Source organism: Delphinapterus leucas, chromosome 1 (assembly GCF_059928025.1).
Source record: "Delphinapterus leucas isolate spDelLeu-1000000601 "Yukka" chromosome 1, BTC_Dleu_Yukka2, whole genome shotgun sequence".
Lineage (NCBI taxonomy): Eukaryota > Metazoa > Chordata > Mammalia > Artiodactyla > Monodontidae > Delphinapterus > Delphinapterus leucas.
Window position 1 is genome coordinate 69792668 of NC_143129.1, and position 27937 is coordinate 69820604.

The following is a 27937-nucleotide window of genomic DNA, read 5'->3' on the forward strand; positions in this document are numbered from 1 at the left end:
ACAAAGACTGGACAAGAGGAGCTCGTCCATGAATCTATCTTTCTGCTCCTGAGGGAATATGTATGCAGGACTTTCCTTTAGGAGAGAATCTATGCATCAGGTACCTATACCCTCGACTCCATACCCCATCAGATGAAACTGCTTTCCATCACTCTGTGTGTCTCTGTGGGTGGAAGAATCATGGGGTGAGTCTGAGGTCAGAGAATGACACATTGAGTTTTCATTTCTAATCTAACTGAGAAGTCTTGGTGGTTTAGAAAATTGAAATGACTTTCTTTCATTTTCACATGTAGCTGTGGTTTCCAAGAGAAAATATCAATGTTTCTCACCAATTCTTAATTCACAAAAACTAGAGGGATCATGCCTATTTGCTTTGCCCCTGTACCATGGAGCAGACTAGAGAAAGCCTGTTGGTGCAAGCAGAAAGTAAAGCCACTTCTAGATCAGACCTCCTGGCTGCCGACAATCAGATCAAACCAACAGCCTTTAATGAACTCCTCCCAGGGATGGTGCAAGGTGCTCCAGACAATTAAGAGGTGGTGTAGCTGACACTGCAGGTGGTCTGCCCAGCATTCATTCCTTCTTCTTCCCAACCAACAGAAATGTATCACTGAGAGCAGCAATGTGCCCAGTTAAAAACACTTCCTAGCTTTCCTTGCACCTATGTGTAGCCTGTGACCACACTCTAGTCATTGATATCTAACTGTAACCTTTGCATGGATCTCCAGGAGGGCTATTTAAAGATAGCTGATCCAGCTGGGAGTGGTGCCCATTTTATCCTTCTTGCTTTTCTCTTTCCTGCTGCCTGGAATTTGAATGTGGTATCTGGAGCTTTAGTGGTCATCCTGGACCATAAGTGTGGAAGCCACACACTGAGAATGATGGAGCAGGAAGTGGGAGGGAATCCTAGCTCCTGTTGATTTCATATCAATCCTAGTCTGCCTCCCCACAGACCTCTTTAAAATGGGAGGATAACTTTTTTTGTGTTTAAGTCTCAGTTATTTGGGGCTTTCCATTATATGCTGCTACATCTAATCCCAGTTGATAAAGGTGGTCCATGTTCTCAGGAAACTTCATGCCTCTGGGTGCAGTGTAGTCTGGCACATTCAGGTAAGTTCATGTGGTCCCTACCATAGAGTTTATCAGTCTCCAGGCAGAGTCACAGGGGACTGGAGCTGATGGCTGGGATTATAAAAAGGCTCAGCAGGTATTTTGATGATTAGGATTTGAGGCATCCTTAGCACACATGAGATGTTAATAGTGACCTGGTTTAGTTCCTCCCATCCCACCTGCCCCTCTACATTTTGGGCCCAAATTCAGAATCTGGTACATGTGAAAAGGAGAACTCAGAGCAATCCCAGGGTTTGTTCTGGGACCTGGAAGGAAACCTTGGACCACGGAATCAACAGCTCTGCTTTAAGCATGAAGTGGCGACAGGACTACATGGGTGATAATCTCTCAGAAGTGACTTTGTACTTGTTTGGATTTCAACTGCTGAATGTAGCCCAAGGAACTTGGTTCCGACTTGGCTCTTAGGGTCTGAGTGTTCTCTTTGCACATATACAGGAAGTTTTAATTAGCTGCACCAGGCTCAACTGAAGTTAACCATGGATCCTAGCTTATAATTCCAACTAAGCATGTGGTTGTTTTTTCTTGAATTTACATGCACTGAAATTCACATTTTGGAGTATAAAGTTCTGTGGATCATAACACATGATAAAGTCTTGTAATAACCACCCTAGATAGGATACAGAGCAGCTGCAACCTCTCAGTGAATTCCCTCAGGCTACATATAGTTTTGTTTTGTTTTTTTTTTAAAAAAAAACAGCTTTGTTAAGGTATATCACATACCACACATTTAAAGTGTGCAGTGTAATGGCTTTTCACAGATGTGTGCAACCATCACTAGTCAATTTTAGAACATTTTCATAACCACAAAGAGATTCCCCCCCCCTTACCCTTTATATTATCCACCTATCCTTCCACCTTTCCCAGCCCTAACCAACCACTAATCTACTTTCTGTTTCTATAGGTTTGCCTGTTCTGGACATTTCATATAAATGGAGTCATATGACATGTTGTCTATTGTGACTGGCTTCTGTTTTTTAGCATACTGTTTTTGGGGCTTGTCCACGCTGTGGCACATATCACTACTTCACTCCTTTTTATGGCCAAATAGTATTCCACTGTATGGAAATACCACATTTTGTATATCTATTCATTCACTAGTTAATGGACATTTGGATTTTTTCCACTTTTTGGTTATTGTGAATAGTGCTGCACTTGTGTATGAGTTTTTATTTGAACACCTGTCTTCAATGCTTTTGGGTAAGTAAGCAGGGCAGGAATTGATGTGTCATACAGTACTTTTACGTTTAATTTTTTGAGGAATCACCAAATTGTTTTCCATAGTGGCTGAGCCATTTTACATTCTCACCAGTCATATATGAGAGTACTAATTTGTCCATATCCTCACCAACTCTCGTTAGTTTCTATTTTTTGCTTATCACTATCCTAGTGGGAATAAAGTTACATGGTAGTGTTTTTTTTGTTTTTGGCTGTAGTATTCTCATAGCCTAAGTGGAAATGTGGAGATTTTGGTCCTGTTTTTTGCCTTTAGTTGATCCAAACAACTGAAGTGAAACATAGACTTTTAGAATAAGAGCTATAAAGGGAGGTTGGCAGAGAAAATAAATCAAAAAGATTTGTCTAATAAATCAAAAAGAATTGTCTAATAAACACAATATGAGGAAGAGCAAAATGTTATGAAAATCATGGGTCCAGTGTACACTTTAGTCAATACATATTACTTGTTACTATTGTGTGCCAGGCTCTGCGCTAGGCAGTGCGGGCTAAAAACTAGTTAAACAGGAATAGAGCCTTCTTACTGAATGGAGGGGGTATGGAGAGGAGGGGTCCTTCACACAGTCAGGGTATCAGGAAGTCTTCCTGGAGGTACAGGGATGAAAAGCAAAGAAATTCTCATCAGGTAATACGGGACACTAGAAGTATTTGGGGAAAGAAACTATGCTGGAATATTTGGGAAATATGCTCTGGATGGCCTATTTTTCTGAGGCCTTTAGGTTACAGTCTTGATTAGAGTCTGATTTCTTTTATTTCCCAATTTGCAGTTGGTGGGTGTAATTCTTTCTTGAGGAAAATAAATCATAGCTAAGACTTTTGTAAATACTGCTAGCTTTTGATTATTTGCACTAATTAAAGGGGAACATATAATTCAGGATGGCAACAATCTAAACAGAGTTTATATTGACTTTGGAATATGTTTCTTCTGTCGATTCCCAGATGTTTCTGTGCCTGATGTTCTCAGAATGTACACATCCAACTAAATCATGAAGCCTTAGGAAACGGAGTCTGTAGACTTTCAGGATGATGCATTGTCCTAAGCAGGACACTTCTCTTTTGAAAACGCTTCTGGTTCACACCTTTCTTGTGGTGGGACAGAATTGTCTGGGTTTTAGGTTTTCTGTCTCTTGATTTTTGCTAAACAAGAATAATAATTCTGAAACCTTTTGATGTACTTTAGAGGTGGCAAAGATCCTCAGAGTTCACCTATGCTGCCCATTCACTCTTGGTACCAGAAAAAATTTTGCCAAATTCTTGGGAGGAAAATAAGCTCTTCTGATAAGATCAATTCTTTTGGTGAGACTCTGTAGCTTTTGAAATCAGCACAAATAATGTTAATTCATGACCCAAATAGCCTAGATATCATCATAAAATACATACAAACATATAATAGACCAGATTTTAGATGACATTTCTTTTTTTATATATATATATTTTTTCAGATTAGTTTCCTTTATAGGTTATTACAAAATATTAAGTACAGTTCCCTGTGGTATACAGCAGGTCCTTATTAGTTATCTATTTTATATATAGTAGTGTGTATATGTTAATCCCGACCTCCTAATTTATCCCTCCTCCCTAGATGAGGGGCCAAAATGGAGAAAAGACTCTAATCCCAAATAAGTAATATTATCAGTTGGTCAAAGTAAGAAACAGACTCACATAAGTACAGTAAAACTTGAAACTCATTTGGGCCAATTATGGGGAATTAGCAACAAGTCTTTATCAAATTTTTAAAAAGTTTTGGAAAATAAAGATATTTGAGTATCTGGTTTGAATGAATGATAAAAAGTAATTCGTAATGAGCACATCAGTTATATATTTGTTGTCTATTGCTATACGGCAAATTATTCCCAAACTTAATGGCTTAAAATAACAATAAATATTTATTATCCTACACGGTTTCTGTAAATGGATTAGGTGAGTGGTTCTGGCTCAGGGACTCTCATGAGACTGCAGTCAAGATGTCAGCTGAGTCTGCAGTCGTCTGAAGGCTTGACTAGGGCTGGCAAGTCTGCTTCCAAGATGGCACACTCACGTGGCTGGAAAGTTGGTGCCTCAATCCCTCCCAGTGGAATTCTCCATAGATCTGCTTGAGTGTCCTCACAGCATGGCAGCTAGCTCCTCTCAGAACAAGGATCCAAGAGAGTAAGGCAGAAGCAGCAATGTTTTTTATGACCTAATGTAGGAAGTCACACATTATCAATTATGCCTTATTTTATTGGCCACACTGACCAACCCTGATGCCACGTAGGAAAGGGCTACACAAGGGGGTGAATACCAGGATGTGGGATCACTGAGAGTCATCTTGGAGGCTGACTACCACAAGTTAGTAACACATAAATTGCAAATGAATCATTTTAAAAGGAAGAATTGGATTGAATACCTTTCTATTCTAGAATCAACATCTGACTACAACTGTTATTAACTGTTATTAAAACTGTTATTAAAAAGAATCTAAATGAGTGAAGCCAAATTATGAATTTGAGCTCTTTTTGGGAGGAAGCCTTACGACCAGCATCAAGATGGCTCATTAGCCCAGGGTTGTGGAAGACCATCTAATAATCAGTTTGATTCTACTCTTAGCCATTGTGAACATAGAGCCCTGGGGTCTTGGTACTCTCCCCAGATTCTTTGAAATACAGGCCTTCCACAGCTACTCCATGTCAGCTCTTATGTTATCTCCGTGAGGCTACTCATCTCACCTGGCTTGAACAGTGGTTTCCAGCCATTTCCCCCAGTTGACTGAGGATGTTCCCTAATGTCAGATGCTACACACTCTTATGGGCAATCGTCAGATCACTGGCTGTTAACCCATTCTTCCTTTTAACTCAAGAAACACATTGGAATACCAGTGAGTGAGAGAAGGGTTATTGTAGGGAGAGACTCAGCTTTGTTCTAATTTATATACATAGATAAAGCATGCATATGAATAGACAAGATATTTGCAAACTTTAGCACGTTAACTATTACTAGTAACAAATACCTTGCAGGATGCTAGCGTCTTTACCCTGAGATTGAGGGCCTCAGTGAGGAGACTAGCTTGGTGAGTCCAAGTTTGAAACCTGGGCTGGCCAATTAGGTCTTCCCTGTTTCATGGCAGGCTTGCAAACATATGCCACTAATTGTAAGATAAAACCGGTAAGAGTATCCGTGTGATTGGCTCCTGTCCTTTTAGACAGATCGGCTGCCCCCAGCAAATAGAATGTGTGAAGTCTTTAAAGTCCAGCTGTGGAGACTGGCTTTCCACCTCCAGAATTCTTTTCAGACTGTCTCCTGTTTTCCCGTTTCAACTCACAGTTTTTCTTCTCATATCCCTCGTTCTCCATCCAACACTGTTTTTTTGTTTTTATTTGGTACCTTGGCTCTGCTATGCACCAGGCCTCTATGCTCCAATGATTGGTGTAGATGTGTCTGTTGAATTCACCCTCTGGATCTGGGCAACCTTGACTGAGCTGTGCTGAAGCACTGCTGTCTTCCCACTGCCCCTTGGTATGAGTCTATCCCTTCAGCCCCAGTGGCCATGGTAGGGATTACACACCCGTTATTCCACACTGGAGGAAAACAAGTCAATGACCATTAGGTGGGACCATTATTGTAATTTTAATTCTTAATTATAAGAGGTAACATTTGTCCCTTAGAGTTTTTTTTATTTCTTTCTTAATAAATGAGTATTTATTTATTTATTTTTTTAACATCTTTACTGGAGTATAATTGCTTTAAAATGGTGTGTTAGTTTTTGCTGTATTAACAAAGTGAATCAGCTCTATATATACATATATCCCTATATCTCCTCCCTCTTGCCTCTCCCTCCCACCCTCCCTATCCCACCCCTCTAGGTGGTCACAAAGCACTGATCTGATCTCCCTGTGCTATGCGGCTGCTTCCCACTAGCTATCTTAAATGAGAGTATTTAATATGTGGTGAGTTTTCCTTCTCCCATTTAACAAATGAGAAAACCAAGTCTGAGAGAAGGAAGGCCACACAGTTACTGAGCTATGGGGACAGGATTGGAATGTCAGCCTTCTGACTCTTGGTCTGAGGCGTTTTCATTCTGCTACAAATGGTAGTGAAAAATGTCAGAATGGAGGTCTACAGACCAAGAATAATTAGTGGATTATTTGATGGGAGTGCATAATGATAAATCTTTTAAGAAAAACTGGACTTTTTTCTTAAAAAGAAAATGTGCAGTGACTTTCACCATAATGTTCTAATAGCAGTCTTCAAGCGTTAGAAAGTTAAATGCAACCTAGCAAGTTGGATGGAAGGGCAGTGGCAAAAGTATCAGAATTACAGCGTACTTAGAAAGAAGTGCAGTTGTAGTACTCTCTCTTTATGTATATATTTCAAAGTATAAATAGTGAAGAGCTAAACTGCTAAGAGTGTTTTTATTCTTCAAGTATTTATTGCAAACGTACTGTGGACAAGGCATTTGCCTTGACATGTGAAACCCTGTAGCATCCATATTTTGTAGAACAGTGAAGCCTGAAGGATCCTTTGAGGACTCCCCCAAGAAATGCTCTAGGAAACATTTTTGTATTTAACATGGAGATGTTATGGAGAACATTGTGGGCCATATCATGCTGGATCCCTTTTTAATGACAGAAATATCTTTTAGATCTCAGTATGTTGAAGAACTTCTTGGAAACTGTATATCTCAGAGCCTATTGTGTTTCCTTCTTTGACTTTGTCTTATGGTTTGCATTTCTGTGTCTGGTCTTTACCCCAAAAAGGAAAGGATTCTTTTATCTTACAGAATAAGATAAAAGTAAGGTAGAAGTAAGATTCTGTGTCTTACAGAATTGCTCGGTTTTTATTTCATCTTTGCTCTGATTTTCATCACCTATGTATGTGTATTCTGTGGTTGTACATATTCCTGAAGTGACCCTGAAGTGAACAGGATGCACTTAAAAATTAACTTGGGGAGATATAATAACTTTACCAATATCTACAAAGGGAGTTTTAACAGATGGATGCTATTTATGTTTTGTTTAATGATACTCATTTGCTTAGAAACAATGTGTTATCAATAAAAGAGTGAGTATAAATAGAAAAAAAGAAGAGGATCCAGATCTGGCTGGTAATTTCCCACAGGCTACATTTCCAGTCAGTGGCCAAGTGGAGATCCAGCGAAAAAGCTATGATTCTGCTCTTGGAAGCCCCTCAGTGCTAAGGAATTGTCGAGGCTTCCCAAAAGGCTGGCTGATTGATTGATCTCATGAGGTTACTCAGTATAATTAATGCTTTCATTTAGCATTTTTTTCTGGATTGGAGGAGTATGTGGGGAAGAAGAGAAGGTTCTACCAAGAGTTTTCTCTAGACCCATGATTCTCAATGTGTGGTCCGCCACCATCACTATCATCTGAGAATGTACAAGAAATGTAAGTCCTTTGGCTCCACACAGAACTACTTAATCAGAAACTCTGGGAGTGTGGCCCAGCAGTCTGTGTTTTCATAGGACCTCTAGATGATTCTTCATGCTCAGGTTTGAGAATTTCTGGTTTGTAGAGGCAAAGAGCATGAACTCTGGAGTCAGACTTCCTTTGCTAGAATCCTGGCACTACCACTTATTAGCTGTGTGGCTCTGGGCAAATTGCTCGATCTCTCTGTGCTTTAGTTTCCCCATCTGCAAAATGGACATAATTATAGTACCACCTTCAGAAAGTTGTTATAAAGTTTAAATTAGTGTCTATACTTAGAATAGTACCTGACACATAATAAAAGCTCAATAAATGTTAGCCGTTATTCTCAGGAGACATGTTGTCATGGAAAAATGGGGGGGGATTTCTCTCTCCAGCCCTTCTTTCCATGAGAACCCCATGAATCTTTCTAGTGCAGGCTTCCCTGAGGAGCAGCTATAGGCTGGAGTTGCTGGGATAGGGTCGAATGGAGGTATGTTCAAAGCCCTATTTGCACGTATCATAAATGTTGCCCTAGAGACAGTCCTGAATTATGGACAACTTAGCTGTTCTTCTTAGCGTTGGTAAGGTCAGTCCCTGACCTGTGGGGCAGAGACTTGATTCCTCAGTTGGTTTTGGGGAGCAACCCTAAGTGTCTAGGGGAACACAAAGATACTGTGAAACTCACACAACAATCTCAAAATAAAATAATCTAAAATTAACTTTAAATATTTAAAAAGAAATTCTATCTTCATTGGATTCTCAAAAATTATGCATATGGGGGAAGAGTCCAGACAGAACCAAATGGCTGTTTGATGTTAACCCCCCTCTAAAGTTTGGGGATGACTGGCGCAACATTGAAATGGATTGTTTCCCCCAACGTTGCTACAGACACACTCATCAACACAGCCTTGAGACCCAGTTTCCAGCTGAGGTAGGCAACCCTGAGATTCCCCTTCTTCCAAGGTCGGAAACTTGCTCAAGATGAGATGCAGCTTGACTGAATTAAACTGTTGTCAATAAGATGAAAAACACCAGATCGATTGGGGTTTTTCTTTTGGCAGCACCAACAGCCAAGCTGTCTCATCTGTATGGCTGATCCACTCAATCATGCAAAAGTAGTTGCTGACATGACCAGAAAAGAGTGATTTGTTTGGGGAAAATGGTTGGAATTGGAACGAGCCGGGATTAAGCTCAGGAGCCCCGAGGTGCCATGCTACACCTTAGCGGCCTCAGGGATCAGGCAGCTTCCTTTCCTATTCCTAGTAGGAAGAATAGAAGGAGAGGACACAACAAGAACAGGCTGGGTCAAGGTCTTTGGAGCCAATACATATTTTTGGCTGAACGTGGAGAGTAGCGTGCAGCATGCAAACTGGTGTTGTGGAAACCAACCTGAGAGTCTAGCATCCTTCTCTCCTCATGCTCCAAGCCTGAGGAACTTTAGAGGCCAACGAGAATGACTTCTAGAGCTCTGTCCTTGGTCTAACAGCCCAAGTGGGAGCATGTGCTGTGGGGATACAGCCCAGCATCCTTCATGTGTTCCTGCCCCGAGGACCAAGTGCTTTTCTAATCTCAGTGCATTTGCCTCCCAGCCCATCCCTCCCACCTCACCATCTCTCCTCATTGAACTTCCCAGTGAATTAGCTTGTTGTTTTGACAACAGTTGGGAAGAGAGGGTGGGGGAGGGTGAAGTGGTGGACTGGAAAATACCGCATCGTTCTGGGTTCTGGGGCAGGACTGAAGCTGAGACCCAGACAGGAGCATAGCCAGGATGAGACGTTAGCTTGAGGGCTGCAAACAGCAAAGGAGGATGATTTGCCCTGATACGGAGGGGCTTTTCTTACTCCTTCACCTGCCTCTTACAAGCCTCTAGGACTCTGCAAATAATGGATTTATCTCGGGGGATTGAGCTGGTGTCTCGCCAAGAGAAAAGCATATTGATGGCAACAGGTTGAAGCCTCCAGTCGTGGCAAAATTTACGACAGGGGCTTATCAGCCTGAAAGAGGCAGAATGAGGGAGGCCTGGGCGGTGTCTCTCCCCTCTGGAATTTCTGCTTGATCCTTTTGCTACATGAAAAATGAAGTGTGGTGGAGTAGTGGGAAGACCTTGCTATGCTTGGATGATCACATAGATTTAGATATGGAGCCTTGTTTAAGAGCCTAAGAAATACCCGGGCAATACCAGTTAAAGGGTGTAGAGATAAACAATAGGCAACTCCTATAAAAAGGGCAAACATCTGACTTCAAATAACATGTTTCCTTTCTGAGCTGAATTGCCTAGAGTTGAACGAGGGTCAGATTCGCATTCACTTATGTCTCCTTAGCTCAGCTCATAACTTTCCCTGTTTTCTCCCCAGGGTGTATTAAAAACAGAGCTTCTTCCCATGAACGTGATGGTTCCCATTCAGAACTCTGTCACGACTTTGTCTTTTCTCTGTCATCTTGAAGGGAAAAATATCTTCCATAGTTTCAAGGTCAACTGCGAGCTATTTGGGTTTGGAAATGAAATGAAGTCCTTGGAAAGCTTATCCCCCTCTTCACTCATATTTCGCTGATGTTTAATAAGACTCAGTCATGCTCCAGCCTGGGGTCAGAGGTCAGGCAGCCATAAACCTGCACAGGGAATTTCATTAGGGCAGTTACTTTTTATCTTTCACTCTCTCTTTTTTTTATGCTACAGAAGGAAAGGATTAAAAAAAAGTTGTTTGCTTTTGCTTTGTGTTTTGTTTTTGTGGCTCTTTGGAGCTAGGCTTTTGGCCTGGAGGAGTACCTGGAAATGAATGTGTAAATACCGATGACCTATATGCCTGGCCCACCATCCTGCTTCTTTCATTTTCAGACTCAGCAGCTGGAGTCCCTAACTCCTCAGGGGCAGGCCTAGCCTCACCTTAAGCTCTGAGGTTGATTTTATTCCAGTCCTGACTCGGAATCCAGTGTCCCTTGCTGCTGTCTGATCATGTTCTGACCTACGCTCTCAGTCCCAAACTGGTCCTAATGACCTGCTTTAGTCCTCTTCCCGTTTGGTCTCTCTGTAGCACAGGCCCTACTGTCCATCGCCTGTCCCTCCTTTGGTTTCCAGGCAACCACGTGTTTCCTGGCTCTCTTCCCACTTCTCCTCAAGTCTTCGCAGCCTCCTTGGCAGGCTCTCCTCTGCTCTCCCCTGAAATGTTGACTTTTCCTAGGATTCTCTCATTTGTCTTTTTCTCTTCTCTGGATAATCTTATTTACACCTGTGACCTTAATCACCAAGTCTAGGCCATGGGCTCCCAAACATTGCTACTAAGCTCCAGATGTATTTCCAGGACTTTCTGGCCATATCTCCTTGTATGTTCCCTGGTAGCTGAAACTTAACACATTCCTAAAGAACTCATTCTCTTCCCCCTCAAAGTAGATCTTATAGTCTTGCTTTTGATTGGTGGATTACTATCCATCTAGTTCCTCAAGTAAAACATCTCAGAGTCATCCTTGGCTACTTCTTTTCCCACATTCACCATGTCCAATCAATCATATGTTCTGATGTTTTTACTGCAGAAATTTTTCTTGAATCCTGCTTCTCATTTCCATTTTCCATGTCCACTGCTGCTACTTTGGTCTAAATTCTCATCCTCCTTCACCTGTAAAAATATTATAATTCTCAAACAAGCATAAGCTCAACAAATATTAGTCGAAAAAAATGAATGAATGAATAATCTATCTAGACCCAGACAGACAACCGTTAACGTTAAATGACACACTTTATGGAAAGCATACTTGGCACAATGATCGGCACATAGTAGGAACTCAGTAAATATTAATAATTATATGTAAGAAATATTTGAAAGCGTGGACTTTGAACCGGGATGCCTGGGTTCCAATCCCAGTTCCACATTATACATTTCTTATGTACGTGATCTCTGTGTCTCCATTTTTTCATTTGTAAAATGTGGATGACTACAATAAGGCTATTGTGAGGATTAAATGATTTAATTTATGTAAAGCTTTTCGAACAGTGTCTAGCCTATGGTCAATGCCCAATATGTTAGTTGTTACTATTATATTTTTATTGGTTTCCTACCTCTTGTCTTTCATAAGTCAAATGTTGGGCTTTATTAAAGGAAATGTGCATTGTATGTGGTCTCGTGTATGGCATTCTAAAATTACATAGAGGAAAAATCATCACCTCATTTTCACCCAGTAAAAATCATATCTGTCTGCTATGAAATTCATAAATACTGAATCACAGTCTTTTTTGTTTTTCTTTTTGCCGTACGTGGGCCTCTCACTGCTGCGACCTCTCCCGCTGCGGAGCACAGGCTCCGGACGCGCAGGATCAGCGGCCATGGCTCACGGGCCCAGCCGCTCCGCGGCATGTGGGATCTTCCCAGACGGGGGCATGAACTCGTGTGCCCTGCATTGGCAGGCGGACTCTCAACCACTGCACCACCAGGGAAGCCCTGAATCACAGTCTTTTTGTAGCATTTTATTATAGCTCTTTAGGGTGACCCACTGTCCTGGTTTGCCTGGGATTGAGGGGCTTTCCAGGATAGGAGACTTACAGTGCTAAAACTAGATCAGTCTGGGGCAAACCAGGCCAGTTGGCCATCCTGTTCTTTATTTTGAATAGAGTTCCTTTTCTGAAGATCAGCTTCCAAATATGATTCCTCAAGTACATTTCAGAAGTGAAAACGAAATGCGTAAATCAAGGTGATGGACTTGAATGTATGGTTGGGAATATGACTGGAGAGCCCTCACATACCATCTTCTATTCTTACCTATCAAAATGTCCATGTCCTGGGCATTTCTGGGGCACATGATGGCCCTTTCATTATTGGCGAAAAGGATGGCTTCTGGTTTCTAGCTTTGTTCTTAAACACTGCAGCTCTCTTCAGCTTAGTCTCTGTACTGAGGATCAAACTGAAAGCCTATTCCTCATGCCCCAAGCCTTGTTCTCGCCAGAAGGACTGCAGGGGCTAGGAGGCCCTGGTGGCAGCTGACCAGTTCTGAGCACGGACATTGCATTGACAGCCCAGGTTGCAGAGAATTGAACGGGGCTGTTACCCTCCACCAAGTCGTGAATGGCTTTTGCCTGCTCCACTCTGCAGGGCCCTCCTCCTGTGTCTTTAAATTCCGGTCTCTGTCTTCCCTCATTGGTACCAGATTTATATTCATAGAAAATAAAATCAATTCACATTATTTCCTCACCCAAGTCTCTTAGTTCTGGAGGTCTGTAAGAGCAGTTCCAAATCCTTAGCTTGGTCTTTCAGGCCTTTCATAGCCTGGCTCCCAGCTACTCTCCAGCCCCTTCTCCTCACACTTCCTGGGTGACCATTCAGTATCCAGCATTCACCACCATTCCTCCAAGACCACCTCGCCTTTTGGATTCGTCTGCTTGAGCTACTAGAACAAAATACCAAAGACTGGGTGGCTTAAACAACAGACATTTATTTCTCACATTTCAGGAGGCTGGGAAGTCCAAGATCTAGTTACAAGGAGACTCGTTTCCTGGTGAGACCTCTCTTCCTGGCTTGCAGATGGGTGCCTTGTCATTGTGTCTTCACATGGTGGAGAGAGAGTGCTCTGGTATCTCTTTCTCTTCTGAGAACGACACTAATCCCATGGGGAGAGCCCCACCTTCATGATCTCATCTAAACCTATAAGAGACTGCCCCCTCAGTAAAGCCTTCTTTGGCTCCCCTCTGGGTGCCTGCAGCACTTTGTCCATTGCTACTTTGTATGAGAACATGTTTACATGTCCATCTCTCCCTGGCGTCTTTGAGTGTCTTGAGGGACTGGACTTCCAGTGTCTTCTTTGAAGTCACTGTGTCTAGTACAGGTGTGGTGTACGGTCTGTTGAATGACTGAATAGCAGCAGCAACAAAGCCACAACCACAGCAACAACATTTAACCTTGATTGGGAGCATTTATTCTGTGCTGAGTGCTCTGCTAAATGCTCTACAGGCCTCATCAATCTTCATCCTCATCTCAATCCTTTAAGGAAAGTGAATTTACTATCCCCATTTTACAAGGAAGGTAAGTGTTAATTTGGTCAGGAACTGGAGTTCATCTTTACTCTGTCTAGGCAGCAAGAGCTTATGAGGCTCAGACATATCATTAACTGGATTTTGTTTTTAAACTTTAAAATACTTAAGTATTTATCAATCTATTCTAACATGTTGGAGACTCCCATGTATTAAGAATGGATGTGCTGGCCACAAGTTCAGTGGAACCCCTAAGGCAACCTCCAAAAAACCCTATTATATAACATTTTCTTAACCTGATGTCCCTTTTTGTTTGTATCTGAAAGTTATAAAACTGTTTTTCTTTTACAAGACTCTCGGTTACGGTGTTTAACAAAGCCACACTGGCCTTGCCCTAGTACATATGAATCAGGCTTAAGTGCCATTCGAGGCTGTGTCTCTTACTTGTTTCCCAGGCAATTTTCACGTTAGGTTTAGCAGATGCCTCTGCTTTGTGCTGTACGCCTGTTTTGGTGCACAATTTGAAGTGAGAAAATCACTTAGTGAAAAATTAAGCCAGCCAACAAAATCAGGCTCAGAAAATTTCTATTAGAGGGACAGATTTGATGATGGTTGCATCATTCTAGATAACTATAAAGATAATAAAAAGAACTATAATTTCTCGAGAACCTCCTGTGTTTCAGCATTCACACTGCCGTAATCCTCACAATAGTCCTATAAAGTCAGTGGACTTTCCCCGTCCTAGAGAGGAAGAAACTGAGGATAAGAAAGTTGCCTAACTTGCTCAAGTGAGAGGACTTGGGAATTGAACCAAGGTTAGTCTTATATCAAGTCCCACGCTCTTCACCATGAGCTACATAGCCAGACACCAGTGAGCTACACAGTGTAGCTGCACAGCTGGACAGTGCCAACAGCACCGTGTCTGCAGGCATCCAACACTCTAATCCAGTTTGTAAAATCACCAGCCCGTGTTCCCCTAATGTGACCTAGTGTGCATTCCTGGTCTCTGTATTTCTAGGGAGGGTTTCATATCCTTCTAGGGAGGGTTACCAGGGTGGGCCTGTCCTGGAAGTAAGACGTGCTCACTCTTCTGTAGGGTTGGAGGTTCTTTTGGACATTTTCCCTGGGCAGAGGCAGCGTGCGGCCAGGGTAAGGACACAGTGGGTGACAGTTGGCATAGTAGCTTGATAGCAGGGACACTGACTGATCTGCTTAGTGGGACATATTTAAACCTGTCCCTGACCTTTCCCCAGGCACTCTGCCTCCATCTTATCTTGTTTCTACTTCTGGTGCGAAGGATCTAGACCCATTTAATGATGAATAATGACAAAACCCAAGAAATATTCTTATTAAGTCTTATTTTTATCTTGAAAATGAGGATTATGTGGGCAGGAAGAAGCTCTAGGCGAATCCCATATAAAGACCCAGGTGGCCCTCCTCACTCGTTCACACACAGAAAATCTTGGTGGAAAGATTTTACAAAGCTGGAGTGAACTTGAAGATACATAATTCTCTAAGCTGTAAAATTCACTCTGCTAGAATCAGTCTAATCCCTTGAACCAAAGAGCAAACCTTTTGCCAGATGTGGTTTTCCATTGTCATTTCAACCTTCAGGTGGGTAAACAATTGTTTATAAATTTTAATATCGAGAAGCTATGTCTCTATAAGCCAAAAGGAAGTGCAGGTCAGAGCAATTAACTGGACAATTCAGTCTCCAAAACTGGATCTTTACTGCCCAGAGTGTCTAGACATAACTACATTTATCCTGGTTTTACTTTTGTAGTTTATCAGTGTCCAGAAATTTGGTTTAGTTCAGAATTTTATTTACTTGCTTTTTGAAGCTGGCCTTGAATTAGCACTTCCTTCATTTTTTTTTTTTTTCTCTCCCATTGGTGTGTTCTCCACAGCTGGAATCAGGGGCTGGAGAGTGTTGAAATGCTGGAGCCATCCATCGTGGGTTTCCAGGATGGCCCTGGCCGTGGGAGCACAGTGACCCTGGGAGGCTGAGATGGACTCAGTTCTCCTGACATAACGTGGCTGGAGGAGCCCCAGCTCTGGAATTTTATCATGTTCCTTCACGCTGGGGGTTCAGCCAACCCATGGGAAATTAGACTTGGGCGGGGCCACCTGGCAACAAATCCAAACTGAAATAGGAATTGGCTCTTTAAGATCGACTGTGAAAATGTACGTGGGCCCACAGCCCAGATGCCTAAAGGACATTGGAAAGGGTGGAAGTGGAATCAAGAAGACTTTTAGCCACACACTGAAAACAACCCTTATTCAACTGGCAGTGCGTTATGCGCACTGAGGCTGGACTATGGGAAGGACCATTGAACGCCTTCTCAGGCCCATAAATAATGTCAGAGGCACAGCACGTCCAGGAGGTTATTTTGAAAGCTGTTTTAGATTTTTTTGCTTGATTGATAGATATATTCATTTTCTTTTCTTAAGTCTTTTTTTTTTAACATCTTTTTGTATTTATTTTTTATTTATTTATTTTGGCTGTGTTGTGTCTTCATTGCTGCACGCAGGCTTTCTCTGGTTGGGGTGAGCTGGAGCTACTCTTCATTGCGGTGTGCGGGCTTCTCATTGCGGTGGCTTCTCTTGCTGAGGAACGCGGGCTCTAGGTGCACGGGCTCAGTAGTTGTGGCGCATGAGCTTAGTTGCTCCGTGGCATGTGGGATCTTTCCGGGCCAGGGCTCGAACCCGTGCCCCTGCATTGACAGGTGGATTCTCAACCACTGTGCCACCAGGGAAGCCCTAACATCTTTACTGGAGTATAATTGCTTTACAATGGTGTGTTAGTTTCTGCTTTATAACAAAGTGAATCAGCTATACATATACATATATCCCCATATCCCCTCCCTCTTGCATCTCCCTCCCATCCTCCCTATCCCACCCTTCTAGGTGGTCACAAAGCACCGAGGTGATCTCCCTGTGCTATGCGGCTGCTTCCCACTAGCTATTTTACATTTGGTAGTATATATAAGTCCATGCCGCTCTCTCACTTCGTCCCAGCTTACACTTCCCCCTCCCTGTGTCCTCAAGTCCATTCTCTACGTCTGTGTCTTTATTCCTGTCCTGCCCCTAGGTTCTTCAGAACCATTTTTTTTAAATTTTAGATTCCATATATATGTGTTAGCATACGGTATTTGTTTTCTTCTTTCTGACTTACTTCAATCTGTATGACAGACCCTAGGTCCATCCACCTCACTACAGATAATTTCATTTCTTTTTATGGCTGAGTAATATTCCATTGTATATATGCGCCACATCTTCTTTATCGGAATGGTGGCCTTTTGATGAGGCAAAGTAGCTAGCTTTGAGTGTGCTTGTAGGATGTATCAGTCATTGATTACTTACCTCTTCTAATAGCTCAGACACTCCTGGAAGTGAGGCCTCTTAAGCCCAAGAAAAGGCTGGAGATAGAAAGGGAGTGCCGGGATCACCTATTGCAGTGGTTCTCAACTTGGTCCCATACTGGAATCACATGGGGATATTATAGAAATACTGGTGCCTGGGCCCCATTCCAGACCAATGAAATCAGAACGTCTGGGGGAGCCACCCTGACATGGATATGTTTTAACACCTTCCTAAGCGTTCTTCTGTGCAGCGGAGGGTGAGAAACACTGAGCTAGATGAATTTTACATATGAAGAACTCGAGGCCCAGAGAGGTGGAATATCTTGCCCGAATCATGTAGCTAGTGTCAAAACCAGATTCTTATTTAGCCCTCTTATGTCACATTAAGTTGTTCCTCTTTATTGTGGTTTCACCATAAATTAAAAGCACACTTCAAAATGTAAGTTTTCAAAATGTAAAGTACTTTTAAGAAATGGATTTCATTTTAAAGCAAAGAATAATTGAATCGCCAATGCACTGATGCTTTTCTATGTGATCTCTTGACAGGTGTGACTGTTCATTGTATTTGGAGCCAGTGAGTCAAACGCTGGCTCCTTGGCTGCTTCTCCATTGTGGGCCCAGAACGCCGGCCTTCTGTTTCTCCCCCTGAAATCTTGCAACTGCTTTGATTCCCTTTGTTAACAGAAAACACTCTCCACAGACCTCTAGCTGGCGATACATATCTACCAGAGAAACATTTCCCATAGAACTCACTTCATTTGGGGACCATGCATCCAGGAGAGCTGTCATTTCTGGCCAAAGGCACATCCAGACACATGTGCCATCGTTACAAGACATCTGGTTACCAACTAAATGACTGCGCTGGACGTTAGCAGCCAGCCCTGGGAACGTACTGCTTTTTTGTCCAGCCCACCATATTTGCCACATTGCAATGAAAATTCATAACCAGGCTTACCAACGATACCATTTAATCACATTTCATAGATAAGACTTCATGGTGTTCTAGCCTCTATACGAAAAATTTGAATTTCTTCTTGTGTTAAAAAATGGAACAATCTATGATGTAAATTTCAAGGCATTTGGAGAAATTGCCTTATCTAGACTAGTCCTCTCAACCGTGGCCACATCAGACACACCTGGGAGATTTAAAAAAAGTGTCATTTGGGCCCCACCCCAGAGACCCTGATATAATTAGTCTGCACTGGGGCCAAAGCATGAACATTTTCAAATGAAGCTCAGCTGAGGCTCATGTATAGCTTGGGTTGAGAACCACTGCACCTGATTATAAAAGAGGGCTCTGAGCTCTGAATTTTTCTCTGTGGCCTTAGAGCTATAGCAGTCTCGTCTCATTTTATTTATACAACAAATTTATGCATAAGAGGGAAGATGATTTTGAACTACTTTCCCTAGGTTTCTTTTCCTCTAATAGTTCATATACTTTTTTCTTCACCTTTACAACCTCATTATGGCTAACGCAGAGATTTATCACCCCCGGGAAGGAGAAGGTGAGTACTGCCAAGAACGGTGATTTGCAACCCTAGATGCCCTTTAGAACTACCTGGGAAACTTTAAAAAATTGCTGGTGCCTGGGATCCACTCCAAACTAGTTAAATCAGAATTTTGGGGGATGGGCCCAGGGAATACTATAAAAGTGTGTGAGGGGGCTTCCCTGGTGGCGCAGTGGTTGAGAGTCCGCCTGCCGATGCAGGGGACATGGGTTCGTGCCCCGGTCCGGGAAGATCCCACATGCCGCGGAGCGGCTGGGCCCGTGAGCCATGGTCGCTGAGCCTGCGCGTCCGGAGCCTGTGCTCCGCAACGGGAGAGGCCACAGTGGTGAGAGGCCCGCGTACCGCAAAAAAAAAAAAAGTATGTGAGGCATAATAGTTTTTTGTTATGCAGCTAAGGTTGAGAATGATGGCTCCAGTAAGAAATGCATGACGTGTCAACTGAAAATGAGATTCTTATTTCTTAGAATCTTGCATATTCTAACCTAAACTTTTGAAATCCAGGGGAAAGTGTCTACTTACCTGTAATTGGAAGAGATGGAGGTTAGTTTTATTACTGATGATATGATTTTATGATTTAACCAGTAAATATTTATTGAACAACTACCCTATGCAAGGAGACTGCGATTACAAACACCCCCTCCCCTCCCCTGGGAACTTTTTGTTTGTTTACTTTGGGTCAGAAACGAGTTGAGGGTGGATGTATGTGTCTGGGTCCCAGCATGAGAGAAATGGCACACTCAAACTGGATAACTGAGTAGGATTTCATAAAGGGACTCTTTATCATGATATGGGCAGGGTTTAGGGAAAGCAACCAGAAAAGGTGCAGTCTCCTTGGGCTGGCTGGTAACAGTGGAAGCTGTCATCCTTCCCAGGCCTGCAGGGGCTGGTCAGAGTAGCTGTACTGGGAGGGCTGCCTGACAAAGGCAGTGAACTTTTCAAGAGCAGCAGGTCTCATAGGAACCCTTTCCATATGAGATAATTCTAGTTAATTCCTGTCTCATGTAGCCAGTAGTTCTAAGTAATACAGAAACTGGTACTGGGAGTGAGGAGACACAAATGACAGAGCCTACATTTTGAGACTGGATCCATGGAGTAGGAGGTGATGTGGTACACCTACTCCTGGCTTGGAAAGCTGGTAATCCAGTAATTTAACAATGACTGCCTCAATCTTAGGACTCAGCCTACTAGGCTCACCAGGGCTCGAGCTTCTAGCAGCAGCATAGGAAATATTGACATCATTCACTCATTCATTCATTCATACATTTATTCATTCTATTAAGTCAAGAAATACTAAGTGGCTATCAAGTGCCAGGCACTGTTCCAGGCACTGTTAGAGGCTGGCTTCTACAACAGGGTCTAGAGCAGCAATGGAGAAGCAGCAAAGGATCCTGTGTTTGAGTCAGCTGGTCCCAAACACAATAACCATTCATGCCTGTCGGGAGATCACAGAGAGGAGCATCAGTGTTATTTGCGATTAGATCACCACCTTGAATCCATTTCTTTTTTTCTTTTTTTGCGGTACGCGGGCCTCTCACTGTTGTGGCCTCTCCCGTTGCAGAGCACAGGCTCCGGACGCGTAGGCTCAGCGGCCATGGCTCACGGGCCCAGCTGCTCCGCGGCATGTGGGATCTTCCCGGACCGGGGCACGAACCCGTGTCCCTTGCATCGGCAGGCGGACTCTCAACCACTGCGCCACCAGGGAAGCCCTGAATCCATTTCTTAAAGGTACTTTGTAAACTTACTTCTTTTTTTTTAGCATTTATAAAATAGTTATTTATTCATTTGTTTATTTTGGCTGTGCCGGGTCTTAGTTGCCGCATGCTGACTTCTTTGTTCTGGCATGCAGACTCTTAGTTGTGGCATGCATGCGGGATCTAGTTCCACAGCCAGGGAGGGATTGAACCCGAGCCCCCTGCATTGGGAGTGTGGAGTCTTACCCACTGGACCACCAGGGAAGTCCCTAAACTAACATTTTGAATTATGCTTTTCATTTATGGTAAAACCACAATAAAGAGAAGGAACTTCATGTGTGGGGTAACAGTGCTAAATAAGAATTTAGCTTTGACGTTAACTAGCCACAGGGCACCTGATGTTATTTTGGAAATTTCTTTTTTTATTTTCCTAGATGTAGAGATGTGACTTGGGCACTGTCACGGGAAAGACACCACTGAAGAAATTTAGGAGAGGAAAAAGTCCTCTCCTTGCAGCCAGGGATGGTCTCCAGAATAAGGAAAAGATCTTAATTCATTCAAATATACATTTATTGGATACCTATCGTGTGCAGATGCAGGGATAGGTGGCAGGGATCCCAAAATAATGCCAGAATCCTTGTCCTTACGGAGACTGGGGTTTCATGGAGATTCAAGTGAGCATAGAGAGGTAAATAAATAGTGACACCATTTACATGGAGGTTGTGGAGTCATCCTTTTGGAATCTCTTGAAAGTGGCTCAGTTGTTTTAAAGAAAAGGAATTGACTACCTGCCAAGTTCTATCCTGAGCATTTGTGATGGTGTGCTTTTTGTGCATATGTTCACATCCATGCATGCTTGCACACTCATTCTTCATATAGAAAGAATTCTCTCCTGAGATTAGGTGGGGAGGAAGGAGGGAAAACCGCTAGCTTTTTTCCTAACGTTTTCCTGGTGAAACATAAGCAGAAATCCAAGACAGCACAGCCTGTGAAGGAAGGAAAATTCATCAGGTCTAAACTATCTGTTCTTTTCCGGCTTAAAGCTGACATCACCAGGATGTGGGGTTTCAGGATGAGTCCTAGAGTCCAGTGAGATGAATTAAACTTCACGACTCCTTGGAACAGGGACCTCTTTTTATGTAAGTTTCCCAGCGTCCTTTGGGGGAGCCTGGAAACATACGGGTTTAGCATCTGGGGTTTCTTGTTAGGCTGGCCTTGCTTTGCTAACATCCAGGACTTTTGCCGAAATCTTTGAAGACTGAAAGTTAACCAAAATCCCAGGAGGAAGCAAGTGTCAGAGAACATTCGGAAGCCTAAGAGGTTAATATACTCCTCTCTGCCTCTGTCATAATGAACATGCTTTCAGTCCTGACTTTTGCTAAGTGACCTTTAGCTGAGATGTCAGGGTCTGTTGTTCTTATGTTTGGCAGCCATGGAGATTCATTCTGAACAGAGCAACAGTTACAGTTTCAAGGGGTAGGTTAGTTGTCTGAAGCTAGTTTTTATGAGGGGGGAACAGTATCATGGGGGTGTAGATGCCCCAGTAGCAGGTGTCTTATTGTTCAACCTCACTGGGAACCAGAGACTGAGGTCCCAGAGGGAGGAGCAGGGCAGAGGGACTGAAGTCCCTCATTTGTTTAGGGACATTGCAGAGTTGCCTTTTGAGGAGATATTTGAAAGATATTGGAAAGGAGTAGGGATAGACCCCTTTATAACCTGGGCATTTGGTATTATATCATTTCCTACATACACAAGGGTATCTCATGACTGTGGGTGGATACCTCCTAAATACAGCAAGCTTTCTTTCTGAGTGTACCCATGGCAACTTTGGGGTGTTAAAGTGGCCCCAGAGGCAAGGGGAGATGAACAGTGACCACACCCCTTTCAAGGTCATCCTGGCATCTCTAACCCTCCCGTTGTCAAGCCTCTAAACTTGTTCTGTTTCTGACCTGTGTCCTGAACTTCAGGTGACCTATATTTAGATTATGTAAAAAAAGGTTAGAAAGCAAATGGCCTTTTTGCGCTAAGGTCAGAGTTCAGTCCTGCTTGATAATGGTGCTTTGATCTCCAGGACGCTGCCTGTCGAGATCTATGGTGTCTGTCAACTAACTTCGCCCTGCATTTGACCTTTTGCTTGCCTGGACCTGTGGTTACTGCCAAGATTCTGACCTCTCAGTATGTCACCTCTGGCAAAAAAAAAAAAAAAAAAAAAAAAAAAAATCCCCCAATCCTGAGATTCAGATATTCCAGATTCTGTTCTGTCCTCTTACAAAGGTATTTAATATGAAGGCCTTTTAAAATTGAAAAAACAAACAAACAAAAAAAAAACAACAGAGGGCAAAGAACTGCTTTTAAGAGGAAATTTCAAACAAAATATAGGATCAATGACGTAGGACTCAGTAAGAGAAATTTGTTTGGCTAGAGTCTTATAGAAGACACTTGGAATCATAACTGAATTCTAATAGATGAGGGTGAAACAGAGATTATTTGCTGCAGCTCCCTGTTTCGGGGCAGGTGACCCTCCAGCGATCAAAGACAGATGCTTATCTCCTGTCCTCTTGAGAATTTCTGAGTGCGCTTTCCTTTGATTTGCTCATTTTGATATTTTATCACCCTGGCAGCCAAAAAGTGCTTCCTCATGTCCAGCTGGAATCTTTGCTACTTAATTTAAAAACCTATTTTTCATCCCTTGTCAATTTGGGTTATTTTTTATGGATCCCTTCCAGATGTGCACATGGTTTTCACAATGTGGTAAACCCACTTGGACACAATACTCTCCTAAGGGTCTGACTCTCCCCAGGATGTTGGAACCACTGGACTAGGAATCAGGAAGACCCTAGTCCCCTGCCTGCCAAGAACCCACGGTTTGACCTTGGACAAGTCATTTTCCCTGACTGGGCCTCGTGTTCCTCATTTCTAAAGTGAGGGGATCAGACCACACGATTTCTAGGATTTCTTCCAGCTCTGACGGTTGTGTTCAATAATTTTGCTAAAAAAAAAAATCATGTCTCAAGCAATGAATCTGTGCTTAGCATGTAATAGATACACAATAAATATTTGTCAAACAGAATTAAATCATAGGGGTTTCCAGTGAAGGTTTCTCTTAGCAGTCACTAAACTTTTTAATCACCTGGATGCCCTGTCTCTCCCAGGAGGGATCTCTTTTGTAAAAGTAAGAACCAGAGCAGCTTTCTTCAAAAAGTGTTGCAGGGACCTGGTATAGGAATAGTCAATATTCTCAGGCTCCACAGACAACCAGGCCCAACCTGTTTCTAGTCACTTCTTTGCTGTCATAGCCAATCTATTAAAATGCCTCTGTGATTCCAGAAAAAAAGGAAGTGTCCATGAGGAAGAGGTTATAAATACATCCAATTATAAATATATCCCATTAAAAATAGATATCAACAAGGAGCTCCAGACACAGTTGGGCTCAATAAACTGAGCTGAGGGAGAAAAAGTAGCCTATTATCCAGAAAGCAATCATACTTTCTTAAATGATTCCTTAGTAATATCTTTGGGGTTGCATATGGCTCTTAATTAGCTACTACATAGTGTAGGGTGGTCAGAGAGGGATTCGGCTTGGAAAGTCCAGTAAAAATAGAATTAGGACTTGATAAATATGTTTCTTCTCTATGTCACAGGACTTACACAGAAACTCCAGTGAAGCATTAGGGGTGACTGTGTTCCTGGAAGGACCAAGATGACTTTTGAAAGAGAGAATGTGGTTCATGCCTGGTCTTTAAAAACTCCAGGGGAACCCCTTGTGGGTGTGGTAGAAGGAACCCTGGACCTGGAATCAGAGGGCCTGGGCTTCCCACCTGGGCCCAGCCTGTCCTAACTGGGTGACCTTGGGGAAACCAATGAACTTCTGAGGCTCAGGTCTGCATTATTAAGTGAGGTAATAGATGAGAAATCATCTGGTACGTGGGAAGAACTCAAACGTTTGTTTTTTGTAATGACTGTCTGGGGTCAGGGCTGATATAACAACAAAGCAGCAATGACACAGGGCATGTGCTGCAGCTGAGAACCTCCTAGGACACCTCATTCGGACCATGTGATGAGGGCCTTTCCTCACTGTATTAGTTTTCTGGGGCTGCCATGACAAAACATCACAGACCGGGTGGCCCAAACAGCAGAAACCTATTTTCTCGCAGCTCTGGAGGCTGAAAGTCCAAGATGAAAGTGCTGGCAGGGTTGGTTTTCCTCTGAGGCCTCTGCACTTGGTTTGCACATGGCTGCCTCTTGCTGCCTCTTCCTGTGGTCCTCTCCCTGGGCACATGCATCCCTGGTGTCTCTCAGTGGGTCCTAATCTCCTCTTCCTATAAGGACATGGGTCAGGTTGGATTAGAGCCCACCCCAACAGGCTCATTTTAGTGTATTCATCTCTTTAAAGGCCCTGTCTCCACAGTCACATTCTGAGGTACTGGGGTTAGGACTTCAACATAGGAATTTGGCAGGAAGGGAGGCAAAATTCAGTCTACAACACCCAGGAACTCACTGAGCCTCCATGAGGAGCTCAAGTCACATGGCCACATGGGTCTTTGCAATCTAGCTCCCCAATGAGATTCTATGCTCAAGATCAATCCTCCCTCCTCCCCTCTCTCCCTTCCTTCTTCTTGGGAGGAAAACTCATGCTAACACCTCTGTTTTGACAAGTGAATACTTCTCCTTTTCAGAGATTCTTCACCTGTGGTTGCTCAGGTTTATAAGCAAGAACACTGAAGTCTCTGGGTTCTTTGATGAGTCCCTGGGCATTGGGGGGGACTCTTAAAATGACCCTATACAATGGTTTCTTATTGCTAAAGCCCATGCTGTCAGCTGGCCTGTGTAAGGCCGTGAGACAGAATGCCAGAGCCACACCTCTAGGGGACCGAATGGGGCTCCCCTCCTATGTGCTTTCTCCTTTCTTCCCTCAGCACACCTCCTACATTGTGAGTCATCCCAAACTCCATACACCCAGCCAGCTGTTTGGAACACAAGAAATAACCACTGCCAGAGGCATCTTGGGCCCAAACTCTCCTCTCTCTCTCTCTATCTCCATTTTATTGCTCATTTCCCAAGTAACTTCCCCCACTGCCCCCCATTCTCAATCTTACCCCTTTCAAGACTTAATTTGGGAATCTGGTCTGGAGACAATATGGGTCTTTATCAGTCAATGTTTGACCTATCAAAAAATGAGCATTACCAAACTAACAGTTATATCAAAGCCCTTAGGCCCAGTCATGTTCGTCTTTTTGTAATTCTTGCCTAGAGTATTAGCTTCTCATGAATGGGACCATATTGTACCCTCCATGACCCTTAGTACAATGCCTTACACATAAGAATAGTCAAAACACTTTTGTAAGAAAGCAATGAAACTTTTAGGCATAGTATTACCCTCTGAGAGGTTTAGGCCTACATCAGCTTTAAAGAAACTACTGTATAGCACAGGGAACTCTACTCAATACTCTGTAATGACCTATATGGGATTCGAATCTAAAAAAGAGTGGATACGTGTGTATGTATAACTGATTCACCTTGCTGTACAGCAGAAACTAACACAACATTGTAAATCAACTATACTCCAATAAAAATTAATTCAAAGAAAAAGAAACTTGGTAAGCCCCTCAGTGGGCTTACTAAACCATGAGTTGGAGTGTGCTTCCAGTACGGGGTGAGGAGGTGTTAGTCATTTCAGTGATGTAATTTGAATCCCTAAGCTTAGCCATAGGTGTTGTTTATTTAAAAAAAGACAAAGAAACAAACAGCAAGTATGACTTCTTTTGATACAAAAATATAAAGCAGAAAATCATAAAAAGTAGTTTTCATAGACATGAATGCCTAGGTAAAATGCAGCACCTTATTAACAAAATATAATTTTGCCATGTTTACGTGTTAAAAAACTTTTCCCCGGGTTTCCCTGGTGGCACAGCGGTTGAGAGTCCGCCTGCTGATGCAGGGGACACGGGTTCGTGCCCCGGTCCGGGAGGATCCCACGTGCCGCGGAGCGGCTGGGCCTGTGAGTCATGACCGCTGAGCCTGCGCGTCTGGAGCCTGTGCTCTGCAACTGGAGAGGCCACAACAGTGAGAGGCCCACGTACCACACACACACACACAAAAAATAGAATATTCTTCTTCTTCCCAACAATGTAACAGATGCTAGCAAGTTTGTTGGACATTCTGGGAAATTTCAGTACAGTGACCTAACAATAGCATTTCTCTTAGTAGCTGAAGGTGAACTTTGAGGAACCTGCAGCTTTGTAGGCTGCCTGAATTAAAGAGATACTGTCCCCCAGAACAGCTTTTTGGAACAATATTTTAAAGGGAAGGAAGAACAATAATGTAAGCATATATTTAAAACTCAAAGCAAAACCTGTGAAGCATATACTATTATTTCCCCTACTTAATAGATGAGAAAACAACTCAGAGACATTAGATAACCTGCCAAGGCCCCACAGCTCGGAAACAGTGAAGTGATGACTAGAAACTGGGAAACTCCCTGCTCCGGAACTTGTGCGCTTTCCCTCAAATTGTTTTAGGGCAATAGAACAGCCATATCTACAGCTCCAGAGGGTACAGTCACAATACAGCTGTCATCATGATGACCTGTCAGCACATAGCCGACCTTCCTTTCCCAGCATTCTCAGTGAAGATTCAAGCCACTTCTCTTCTAAACGTAAAGGCACCTTTACTAGAGAGTCCAGGGCTTCTGTAGATCAGAAGTTCTCAAAGTGAAGTCCAAGACTAACAGCAGCACCTAGGAGTTTGCTATAATGCAAACTACTTGGCCTCAGATTACACCTACTGAATCAGAAGCTCTGGGGTTAAGCCCATCCGTCTGTGTTTAACAAGCCTTCTGGGGAATCCTATGCACTCTGAAGTTTGAGAACCACTGCTGTACCGAAGTATTTTTCCAGTTGAAATCAGGTTAAAATGAACATTAGTAGAAGATTAATGAGAAAAGTCAAAAAAAAAAAAAAGAAAGAAGTAGATAGGTAAGAAGTTACAAAAAACAAGGGAGGAAAGCCAGAATAAACCCTGTGGTGCTAGATTAGAGTCAGCATATCAGTATAAACTCATACTAATTTAAATATGTATATAAGCAGATAGATAGAACTAATTATAGGTTTGAGTGTATACATGGGTTAGTATACATAAATATATATTCTAGCTCTGCCTACTGAGAGGGCCTAGATGCAGTGACACCCCTATAGCAGCAAGCACACCAAAGACCGGGTTTTGTCTTCTAATTACCATTATCCAATGAAAGAAATTTAGGGCCATTTGGAGAAGTGACAGATTCTGGGTGGAGTAGGAAAAAAAATCTAGATAAGCCCAGAGCATCTTGTCGTTTTAGAAATTAAAGAAGTGCTAAGAAAAAAAAAAGCATATGTCAAAAAGACACAGAAGCCAACCTGAAAGAGCTCCAGTGGTCATATCTGGAACAATTTAAGCAACAAAATAAATATCAATAGTATTGGATTATAACCCAAAGAATAAAATAAATATCCATGAATCCATACTGATCTAAATAGATAACTGAATAAATAAATAAATGGGGGAGAAGAGACAAGTATTCCTTACAGAAGACTTCTAAATAATTTATATAGACACTACCCCCTCAGGAAGTGGAGCTTGAATCCCCTTCCCTTGAGTGTGGACTAGACTTAGTGATTCA